The sequence below is a fragment of the Magnolia sinica genome, chromosome 18 (assembly GCF_029962835.1).
Source record: "Magnolia sinica isolate HGM2019 chromosome 18, MsV1, whole genome shotgun sequence".
Classification (NCBI taxonomy): domain Eukaryota; kingdom Viridiplantae; phylum Streptophyta; class Magnoliopsida; order Magnoliales; family Magnoliaceae; genus Magnolia; species Magnolia sinica.
In genome coordinates this window covers 18476652-18487714 of record NC_080590.1, presented here as the reverse complement: position 1 = coordinate 18487714, position 11063 = coordinate 18476652, and the positions used below count along the sequence as shown (strand labels likewise).

Here is an 11063-nt window from a genome sequence, read left to right as displayed (position 1 = left end):
ACCAAGGAAAGAGATTTGAGTGATTCAAGTGAGACCACCACCTCCTCCTTAAATAGGGACGGGGATTGCCTGCGACAGGAAGCTGGGTGGGGCCCACCGTGATGTTTGTGAGAAATCCACCCGTCCATCCGTTTTGCGGATCATGTTAGGAAGCGGATTGGCTGGTGTACCACACACCTGCTATATAGCTGCTAGACGCGGATTGGGTCCTACCCTCGCCGTGATGTAATTGTTTTATCCGCACCGTTCATCGATTTTCTCAGATCATTTTAAGGTATGGTACTAAAAATGAAATGGGTCCACAGCTCCAATAGACCACACTAAAGGAAGCTGCAGTGATAATGACACCCACCGTTGAAACCTTTCTAAGGGACACCGTGATGTTTTTTTAACATCCAACCTATTAATAAGGTCATGTAGACGTGGATGAATTGAAAAAACAAATATCAGCTTGATCTGAGACTTTTTCAGTTCCCAAGAAGATTTTAATGGTGGAAGTTCAATCCCCACTTTGTGCTCCACTTAAGCCATGTACGTGCCTCATTTTTTGACTCATACCTTAAAATGATCTGATAAAAAATATTAGCAGCGTGGATAAAATACTTACATCACTGTGGGACCCACAGAGCCCTGCTCGGACGGATTACTGTCCGGGCGGGGGTAGGACGCAATCCACGTCCATAGCAGCTGTATGTACGTGTCGTGCGAAGACGAGCATCGACGCTCCTCACCTCCGAGTTGTACGAACGGTTCAAAAGATATCAAAGTTACATGTGCCTCACGGTGATGTAATTATTATATCTACACCGTTCATCTATTTTTAAATCTCATTTTAGAGCATTATCCAAAAAATGTATCATATTCAAAGAGCATGTGGACCACACCACAAATAGCAGCTGAGATAATGTTTTTTACCATTAAAAAATTCATAGGGCCCACTATAATGTTTACTTCCCATCCAATCTGTTCATAAGGTTACAAAGACCTGACCGAAGAGGAAAAACAAATTTCATATTGATCCAAAACCTCTATGACCCCAAAAAAGGTTTCAATGGTACTCCACCACTTTTTGAACTGTGGTCCACTTGATAGTTAGATCTGTCTTATTTTTCATTTCAATCCTTAAGACGAGCTTGCCAAATGTGTGGACGGTTTGGGTATAACACATACCTCATGATCACACCGACAGAACACACCGACAGAACTGGCTAACATCATGTAGCTGGCGTGAGGTACACCAGGCAATCCGCTTCCCCCTCACGCCAGCCAATCCGCTTCCCCTTATTATCTCTTTCTTTATCTTTTCTTTATCTGTGGTTTTCGTTTGCCAATGCCAGGTCATTTTGCCTCCTCCTGGGGCCGACGTGATGAGTGATACAGCTTGAGCTGTCCATGTCTTGCCAGGGCCAATGAACTATTGGTCCATAAGCATACTTTAAAGAGGATTCTAATTTTCCATTTTTACAATTGAATGCTATTTCATGGGAAGTTTATTTCCATTATTATAAACTCATCTACATCGAGTGCTGATAAAAATCATCAGATCATCTACACACTCTATAATAAGCTGCACCACAGGCAAAATAATCATTTATTTTTTTTAAAAAAAGATAGATCAAATCCACTTGTGGGGTTCATCTTGATGTTTTAGTCCATCCTTTATTGAGGCGCCAACCTAATCTTGTTGGCTTCTAAAACTTAGGTTGGTCTAAAACTTCAATGGGCCTTATCTTGTAAAATCATGCCTAAAACCTTTAAAATCATATTTTGTGGCTCATTTGTATATATTTTGGTTGCCCAAGACGCTCGACCGGTCAAAGGGGTCCTTCGACCAGTCGAAGCCCTGGTTCGATTAGTTGCAAGTTACGCAGATAGTACACGGATTCTGTACGGACTGCGTAAATTTGAGGTGGTTTCAAAGAGGTGCGTAAGTGGAGTTTCCTAAACTATAAATAAAGGTCCCTAGGGTCTTTCTAAGTAATCCTAAGGCTTTCCAAAAGGGTTCCAAGGGCTCCTCAAAGGGTTTTAGGGTTATCAAAGGGTGTAGCAAGTGTGAGATTCGAGGTTGTTCGAATCGGGTAATGTAACGCCCCGACTTTTCAAGACCCGAGTACATGATTCATTTCCCAAAAACCCGAGTGTTAACCTTAAAGGATGGTCAACGTCGAGAATATATTTTTCTTTTATCAGAGTAAGCAGATTAGCGTAGAATGGACAAGTAAGCATAAAGGGAAATTTCAAATTTCATTTAGAATATACAAGTGGTTGCCCATAATGACTTATACAAACCAATGTCTTTAAATTTAACAAATACAAGATTTACAAAAATTTAATACATGAAGAATATTAGAAAGCATATAAATATAAGTTGCAAGATTACGCAGCTCTTTCAGGCAAATACAGTCATACATCCCTGCGATCATACACTGCTCTTCATCAAGTCTGAACATACATATTACCAAAGCCACCTGTACTACCTGTACGGTTGTCTATTGGATGGATGAGTGGCCAACTCAGTATGAATTCTCCTCAAGATTACACACCACTACATTAGGTAAGCATAGTTATAAAACAAATCATACAAAACAATATATGATGCAGGTCTTGTTAGATATATGGATGCATGAATGCAATCATCACCCCGGGGATGCTCATCCTTACGGACAGTAGGCTATCACCTATGTAATCATCGAACCTAGGAAACATCATCCAGTCGGAATCATCGAACCTAAGAAACATCATCCAGTCAGAACAATACGTGCCATGTATGCATGATTAGCCAAGTCATTATTAGTCCATTTAAAACCAGCCAATTTAGATAAGCTCAAAGGTCATTATGGAGAGCACATGACCAGCATAGGCCGACGGTTCGGGCATAATGTCCCATTACCACCATCTCCGGCCCATGAGACTACCACCTTAGGATGTTTAATGGTACCCCGTCGACTAGTGGCCAATCATATTACAATATATGGGGCTTACCATCGCATGGTTGCACTATATAAAATATCGAATCCATCTAAGGCAAATACCAAGACAAAACCACGTAGGGCGAGTATCAAAATATGCCACATAGGGCCGATATCAAAACCATACGATAAATACCATCCTTAAAAACCATTGGGCACAACAACCCAAGATGGTACGCTCACATCAATGATCCATCTAGACCACCACTCAATAACCACCAAGTCGAAGGTCCATTATGATCACAACTAGTCAAGTTACATCCCAAGTATGCGTATACATTCATATGTGGAAATTTTCCACTAATGTACCAGTTTAAGTTTCATAAACAATCCACAAAAGAAAATCCACAAGTATGAACAATTATACAGGATAATCATAAAGCATGTAACACAATAATTCAATTTCCACCAGCTAACACATGTGATTAAAACTATAACTTAAGTTAATGAGAAGATGGAAAGTTTAAGGGAAAGAATCATCACCTTATACTTGAATAACTAACTGAAGTTGATAGGAAGCGCGTGTACCCTCAGAGCTGAGTCCTACCATAGATTGTGAAGTTGTACATGAGATCAATATTTTACTAATTGTCTACGACCTAGGGTTTGGATTACTTTTAGGGTTTAGGGTTTTATCTTAGAGCTTAGTTATAGCCTTAACTCTAGGGTTCAAATTGTAGTTGATAGTTTACAAATGTTAATTTAATAGTTATAAAATATTTACTAATATTAGTATTATAATTGATATTAGTTAATAATCATTATGATGATAATTAATATTATGATATACTATTTATGTTTAGACAATGCATTAGCATCTCATAATGATATCATTATAATTTATTTTGTATAATAACTATTACTAGAAAGATAATTTACTAATGGTCATGCATCCTAATATTTAACAATCATATTAACAATGGAAATCGTAACAATGTTAATCTAATAATTAGAGAATAGTTGTTAATATTAGCGTTACAATTAACATTAGTTAATGTAGCAAGGTAGTCATTATGGTGACACCAATGACCAACCAAAAATGAATATTTAAGAATAATAAACAGGATGCTACTATTTAAAAATTGTAATCTATTTATAATAACTAGTTTAGCATAACGATCCACTAATGGCTAATCTTTGATAACAAATAATAACGGTGGTAACAATGCTAACAGTACATTAAAACAAGATTAGAAAAGGGGGAGGAAGGTTTACTCACCTTGTTGACTCGGTTTGAAACTGAGTTAACCCAGTTCTCTCTCTCTTTCCAGTTTCACCTCTATTCTTTCTTCTCCTTTCTCTCATTCCCTTCCTCCATTTCTTTCCTTCCTCTCCACTCAACACCATGCACCAGCAGGTCCCTTTGGACCAAACCCATGCCCAACTTGGTCCAGCGAGTTGGACTCGCCAGTGAGGCGTGGGCCTGATTTGAGTTGGTGCAGCCGTACACCTCCCCTGTCTCTCCATTCTTCCTCTGTTGGAGATTCAGCAACAACAGCTGAATGCCCTGCTTGGCTTGATCCAGACTCTGCTCGGTTTGAGTCAGCAAGGAGGCAGCCGCATGCTCCATCTTCCTCCTCTTTCTCCCTAACTCTCTCCCTCTCTTATCTTTTCTCTTCTTCTTCCTTTCTTCTGCGATTGCGGGAAATGCAGCAAGGTTTGGAGCAGACCCGACTCGAATCGTGACTCGATCGAGTCAAACTGCTGCACACACAAGGCGACAGCAACACTCTCACTCTCATCTCTGTTTCTTTCTCTCTTCTCTATTCTCTTGCTGTTTTCAATCTCTCTTTCTCTTTTCTCCCTGATCCTCTCTTCTTCTACTTCTTACTGGAACGTCCAGCAATGGACGTTCGGTCTGGGCTTGACGCGGCAGCGGGTCGGGTCGTCAGGGCGTGGTGCAGCAACCGCACCATTCCATCTTCTTCTTTCTCCTTTCTTTCATTTTCTTTACTCCTTCCCCTTCTTTCTTTCTTCACTCTCTCCCTTTGGCCAGCAACAGTAGGTCCGGACTCAGGCCCAAACCTGACTGAACTCGTACTGAGTTCGGGTGTGGTGCAATGGCAGCGGGCAGCAGCTGCACCGCTCTATTTCTTTCTTTTTCCTTTCTACTCTCTCACTTTCCTCTCCTTTTTCCTCCTCCAGGAACCTCCAGTCGTGAATCTGAACATAACTGGAGTCGGAATGGACTCAAACTAAGATGGTTGGTGCTGTGGAATGGTGGGGAAGAAGATGTAGCGTTAATGGCAGATTGCAAACGGGGGTTTATTTCTTCGAACTGATTGTTGTAGGTGGTGTGTATGATCTCAGAGGAGCTTAAAGACATGGATTTTTGAAGCTTCAGGGAGGTTTGGTGGGTGGTTTTGAAGGAAGAAGAAAACGACCGATTTTTTGTTGTGGCTGCGAAAATGGAGGGTAAGTTACTGTTCATCGATCCGCACGCCTTATATGCTTGCCCTAATCCCTCCTAAATCGTCGGATCAATAGTAAGTTGCCAGGATCTCCTCTGGCTGAAACCGCCTCCAAAACAGTGGGCGGAATGGAGACTGGTCGTGGTTTTGAAACCCTAAACCACAGCTAAACTGGACAGCTGAGATTTTCCCAGACAAACGGTCGGGATATACTGAAATAAAGGGCTGGGATTGGAGGACTTCTTCTTACACCGATCATGCCAGCTGGCAGTTTCCATTTTTAGAAACATGATTTTGAAGGGCCCGTTTACGGCAAGGTTTGTGTGCACGTGAGTGCATTTCAATGTGTGAGTTATTTTTGTGGGACCCAAGCCCCGGACACGATGGACGGATCAGATCTACCATATGATCGGATATGGTGGGCCCCAACGCATCCCAAACGGACGTTGTCCGTCGGCTGGCGTAAAGAGAGAGAGAGAGGAATCTTCCTCTTTCAGCAAAACGCGGGTCAGCAGCATTTGACTCAGCCCCTTGGCTCGGTGCACGGTGGGTGTACACCCTCTGGTGCACAAGCAACGTATGTGTGGGATCCATCATGATGCTTGGATGAAATCCACACCGTCCATTAGATTCTAGGGGTCCACTTATGGTCTTAGACCAAAGATGGGGCAGACCCAAGGTCCAGGTGAGCCATACTCTCAAATTTCACTCCCTAATGGTGGATTCCCGTCGATCTGTTGGTCGGATCAGTCTGAAGTTGGGCATCGACGGTAGAAAGGTCCTAATGGCCCATTCGTAAGGCTTTCATTTTACTTTACTAACTAATACTAATATTAACATAGATTCCTTTACTTTTGTATATTATTTATAATTAAAATATTTAAAATCTCATACATGTATATAAATAAAATCTTAATATTAACATACTACTAATTACATGCTGCGGTTCACACATTTATTAATTTACATAATTCATAATATACAACATTGTATTATATGTATAAATGAATTGAAGATTGTACAATATCTTATTTAATAAAAATTAAATTTATATTTGATAATATTGTTAAATAATATACAATTTTATTAAAGTATCTAATGATTTTTGTATACATACTTATAAAAGATATTCAATGCTACATTATTATTTGTAATTTGATTTTATGCTGTGAAATTATTATTCCTTATGTTTATTTAATATAATATTATTTTCATGATATTTATATACATTAAATACGCATGTATCATTTTAGCATGAAATTTTAAATCTTTACAAAGTACATACATTTTATAGTGTATATATTTAGGTTGCATTATTTATATTAAATTAATTTACATGGTAATACTTGAGTACTGTAAAGTACGGGGTGTTACAAGTCTTTTTCTCTTTGTAATTTATATTTTCATAAAGGATTTACGTCACTTTGTGCCATGGTTTTTTTTCGAAATAGTTTTTCACGTTAAATCTTTGTGTTTTCTTGTGTTTGCTTGGTGTCATTGGATTGCTATCCTATAGATCCAAATCTGTGTGATTCCACAGCTCAAATCCCCACAAAAAATATACTCTTTTTGTGATTGGGAAAAGAAAAGAGAGTAGAAGGAAAAAAGAAGAAGAAGAAGAAGAGAGTAATTTGCTTCATTTCAATCTCATCCATTGATCAAGGTTTTAGTTGCTGTCTACGGTATTTGTTATGAGTAGCAGAAAAAACAACATGTATGTTGAGCTAGATGTTCCAATTAAGTGTCCCACTTGATGAGTGAATAGGCTTAATTGCATGCCAAGCGATTTCCGACATGGGATGGTTAGATCCATGACTGTGGGGCCCATTGTAATATATGTGTCTTATATCCACACCATCCATCCATTTCTCTAGCTCTATTTTGCACATGAATACAAAAGTGAAGTAGATCTAGTAGGCTGATTTTTTGTGAAGAATCCAGAAATGAAGAAGATCTAGGAGGCAGATTGCTTGTGAATGGCTGAGATGTTAGGTAGTGCTCACTGTGATGTTTGTGATAAATTCACACTATCCATAAGTTTTTCTAGTCATTTAAGGACATAGATCTGGCTTATTTTTTAGGAAGCGGATTGGGGGGTGTGCCAGACACCACCGAACTTGCTGGTGTCACCAAGTTCTATGAGTCCCATCAGGTATGTATTATATCCCAACCGTCCTTTCATTTGGTGAGCTTGTCTTAATTATTAAACCAAAAAATAAGACAAATTCAAAGATCAAGTGGACCACACTGCAAAAAGCTGTGGGAGATTGAAGGTATACAATTGAAACCCTTTTGGGTAAGTTTTGAAACCATATGATATTTGGTTTTCCTCTTCATCCTCATCCATGTCTGTGTGACCTTATGAACAGATTCGATAGAAAATAGACGGTATGATAGGCCATATGTATGTTTTAATGTTGAGAATCATTGTCCCACTGCTATTTCTAGTGTGATTTACTAAAGCTTTTGATATAAATAATTTTTGGTATTTGATGACAGGTTGAGTAGCGGGGCTCCCCTATGGAAGTGATGTCACTAAGTTTTGTGGGACCCACCATGATGTATGTGTTGTATCCACACCGTCCATTCATTCAGAGATATCAATTTAGGGTATAATCCAAAGAATGAGTCAGATCCAAAGCTCAAGTGGACCCCACCACAGAAAACACACTACGCCAAAATCGTGAATTTACGACGGACCAAATCCGTCGTAAAACCAAATAAACGATGGATTTCGTCCGTCGCTTGGTCCGTCACTGTTTACTGGGTCGTTTTTTATTTTCGACGGATAAAACCCCTCGTTTAATCTAGGACGGATAAGGTCCGTCGCATAGTAGCGACGGATAAGATCCGTCGTAAAAAATAAAATACGTCGCTAGAAGTCGAAAAATACGTGGTCATTAAAACATTAGCGACGGATAAGGTCCGTCGCTAATATGGTAGAGCGACGGACCTCAAATCCGTCGTTTATTTCAACGTTCAGAAATTAACGACGGATTTGGTCCGTCGCTAAAATATCTCTGATTAACAAAATAAATATCCGATTTATTTATTTATTTTTTTAAATCTTACACCTGATAGTCATTCAAAAAATAATTCACAAGATTGTTTAACATTCACAAGATTAGGCTGAATATGAAACTGGACTAAATATCAATGTGTTTGGATGCTCAAAAGGCCTGAAATAGAAACTGATCTAAATATATAGCAAATAGCCAAAATTAGGTCAGCCACTGATGAAATAAGATAATGTAAAGAATATCATTTTCCCTGAAAACTTAACAAATGATCATCATAATTATGACCCATCAATTAAAATACAAATCCAAGAGATGCAGGACCTCCTTAAAAATGGTCCGATGTATTTGTTGCCTATCAACCACCCTTTGCAGCAAGTCCCTCTTTTGTCACCTGTTGCAGTAAAAAAAATAAAAAAAAAAAAAAAAAAAAAAAACATTTTCTTCCAAGCTTTGATTGTAGAAGACAGATTTGAAAATAAAATGAGATCTAGAGTTTCACAATGTGATGGTAAGTAAAGCCTCATACACATCATTTATTAATAGTCATGTTTTGTCTGTACCTGCCGTTTATATATTTTTTCCATAGTTCCATGTGCCATCAAACGATATGCATAAACTGGCTTTGTTTGCCCATACATGCAAGAAAGCAATACATTTTAGAAACAAAGAACAACAATGAGAAAACTGCACTCCAAAAGATTAAGCATTAATTTTTTTTTAGAAAATAAATATCTTGATTGTGTCATACCTCTGAACCTGAGCCTGAAGATCATAAGTAGGGTTCCACGAACCATCAACAATGATTACATGGTAAGCAACGTGAAGGTTGATGCCTCATCCCATGATTCAAACAACTCCAAGCAACATAGCCTCCTTCCAGAGATGCAACTGTACTTCACAACTTTTGCAATACTGCTGCTCTCCCATTCTCAATTGGGTCCACCATATTAAGCCCATTCTTCAAAACAGAGACTTGGAATTAAATAGAAAGAAGAAGAAAAAGAAGAAGCATCATTATGCAGATTTATACCTGCAAGGAATCACCAACAATGACAAAGGAGTTGTGGTCAGGTGGGATTGAAACCCAGCACCCATCACTCAGAGAGATTTGAAGGTTACAAGGCAACTACTCAATTGAGCTGCCTTGCCACCATATCTAATAATTTATCAACCTTATGAAAGAAAATGGAACCTAGGACAAATCAACAAAGATAAGAAACAAAGAAGAGACTCAGGCTCATCTATAGTTTCACATCTTAAAAGTATAAGTATACTTGTAGCTGAATGGACCCTAGTTCCTGTATACAATCCAATTAGCTCAATGAATCCCTCAATATCGCTAGCTGAAAAAAATCGAAGTTACCACCAACATAATAACTAACAATAGAAATAATTAGCACCACAGTTCAACATCATATTTGTTGTAATGCTTGGGATGGGCATCATTTTCTGGCACACAATCATATCAAATGGACAATGTGAAAATCAATTTGCATGTATAAAAATGGAGCAAATAAAGGAAACCATTTACCATTTCAACTTTGACTTCCTGTATACCAGCTGCCAACCTGAGTGACCTAAAGCAAAATAAGGAAGACCATCATTATCATCATTTAAGCCTTATCCCAACTAATTGGGGTCAGCTACATGAGTCCTTTTCCACCATCATTATCATAACTTGCTTTTGAGTACTTGTCACTTACCACATCAACCTACATATCAGAAATCATGGACCTCAATTGCTTGGCAACAAAGTCCTCTGAAACATGAATTCCCTGGTTATAACAAAATAACTCCATTAGAAAAACCTTATTTCAAGATGAGGCATGAGCAAAAATTGAATAGCACTAAGGAAATTGAATAAAGATAAAGAACAACTGATAACATCTTATAAAAGAAAATGCTTTGAAGAATGATTGCATACTGATGCAGAAAATTTTCTAAATTATATCAACAAAATAACACATAAACCTTGACTTCAAGGAAAGAAGAAAACAATAAATAGAAATGCAGAACCAGCTTCATGAATTGGAGGAACCGAAAGGCTAAAAGAAATAGAATTTGACATCATGTGGGGTGATGCCTAACCTTAACTTGGGTGAGCAGTTCATCAGGTAGAGGACCACCTGAGTAGTAAATGAAATCAAGAAACACATCAACTGCTCCAGGCTCCAGTCCTGTAAGTAGTATCTTTTGAATGAGCTCATATGTTGCCTTGGAAGTGTCATAGTAACACTGGAAGCCACCCATCAAAACATTCATGATAGCCACAAAGGAAAAGTTATAGTAAATTTGAGCAACAAATTCATATCCAAACATGGCAGCACAACTTTTATATAAAAGCCAACCCAGAATTGCTGAGAGGGGCTGCATATATATGAGAAAATTGCGCGCATGCATGTTGAAAATTCCACAAGGGAAGATCCCAAGATAGATGAAGCAACAAGGATTGAAATCTAACTAATTGCAACAGATCTAAAATGTACATACAACTTTTTAGAAGAAAATTTCTACAATGGAAGATCCCGAGATAGATAATTAAAGGCCAGAGAGAGATAATGGAAAGACGAATGAGAAACAATACATTTGTAAAATAAATGAAAGTAAGCGATAATGGAGAGACAAAATAGTTGATGCGTAATTGTAAATGGTCCATAATCGGG

General features: G+C 38.4%; 1 long non-coding RNA gene across 1 annotated transcript; it reads right to left on the bottom strand.

Moving 5' to 3' along the window:
* Positions 1-9785: 9785 nt before the first annotated feature.
* Positions 9786-10716, bottom strand: LOC131233961 (uncharacterized). Its single transcript, XR_009165429.1, has 4 exons — positions 10489-10716; positions 10104-10175; positions 9932-9977; positions 9786-9849 (listed from the first exon to the last, which is right to left on the bottom strand). It is a non-coding gene; the product is annotated as an uncharacterized LOC131233961 (long non-coding RNA).
* Between the last annotated feature and the right edge of the window lie 347 nt (positions 10717-11063).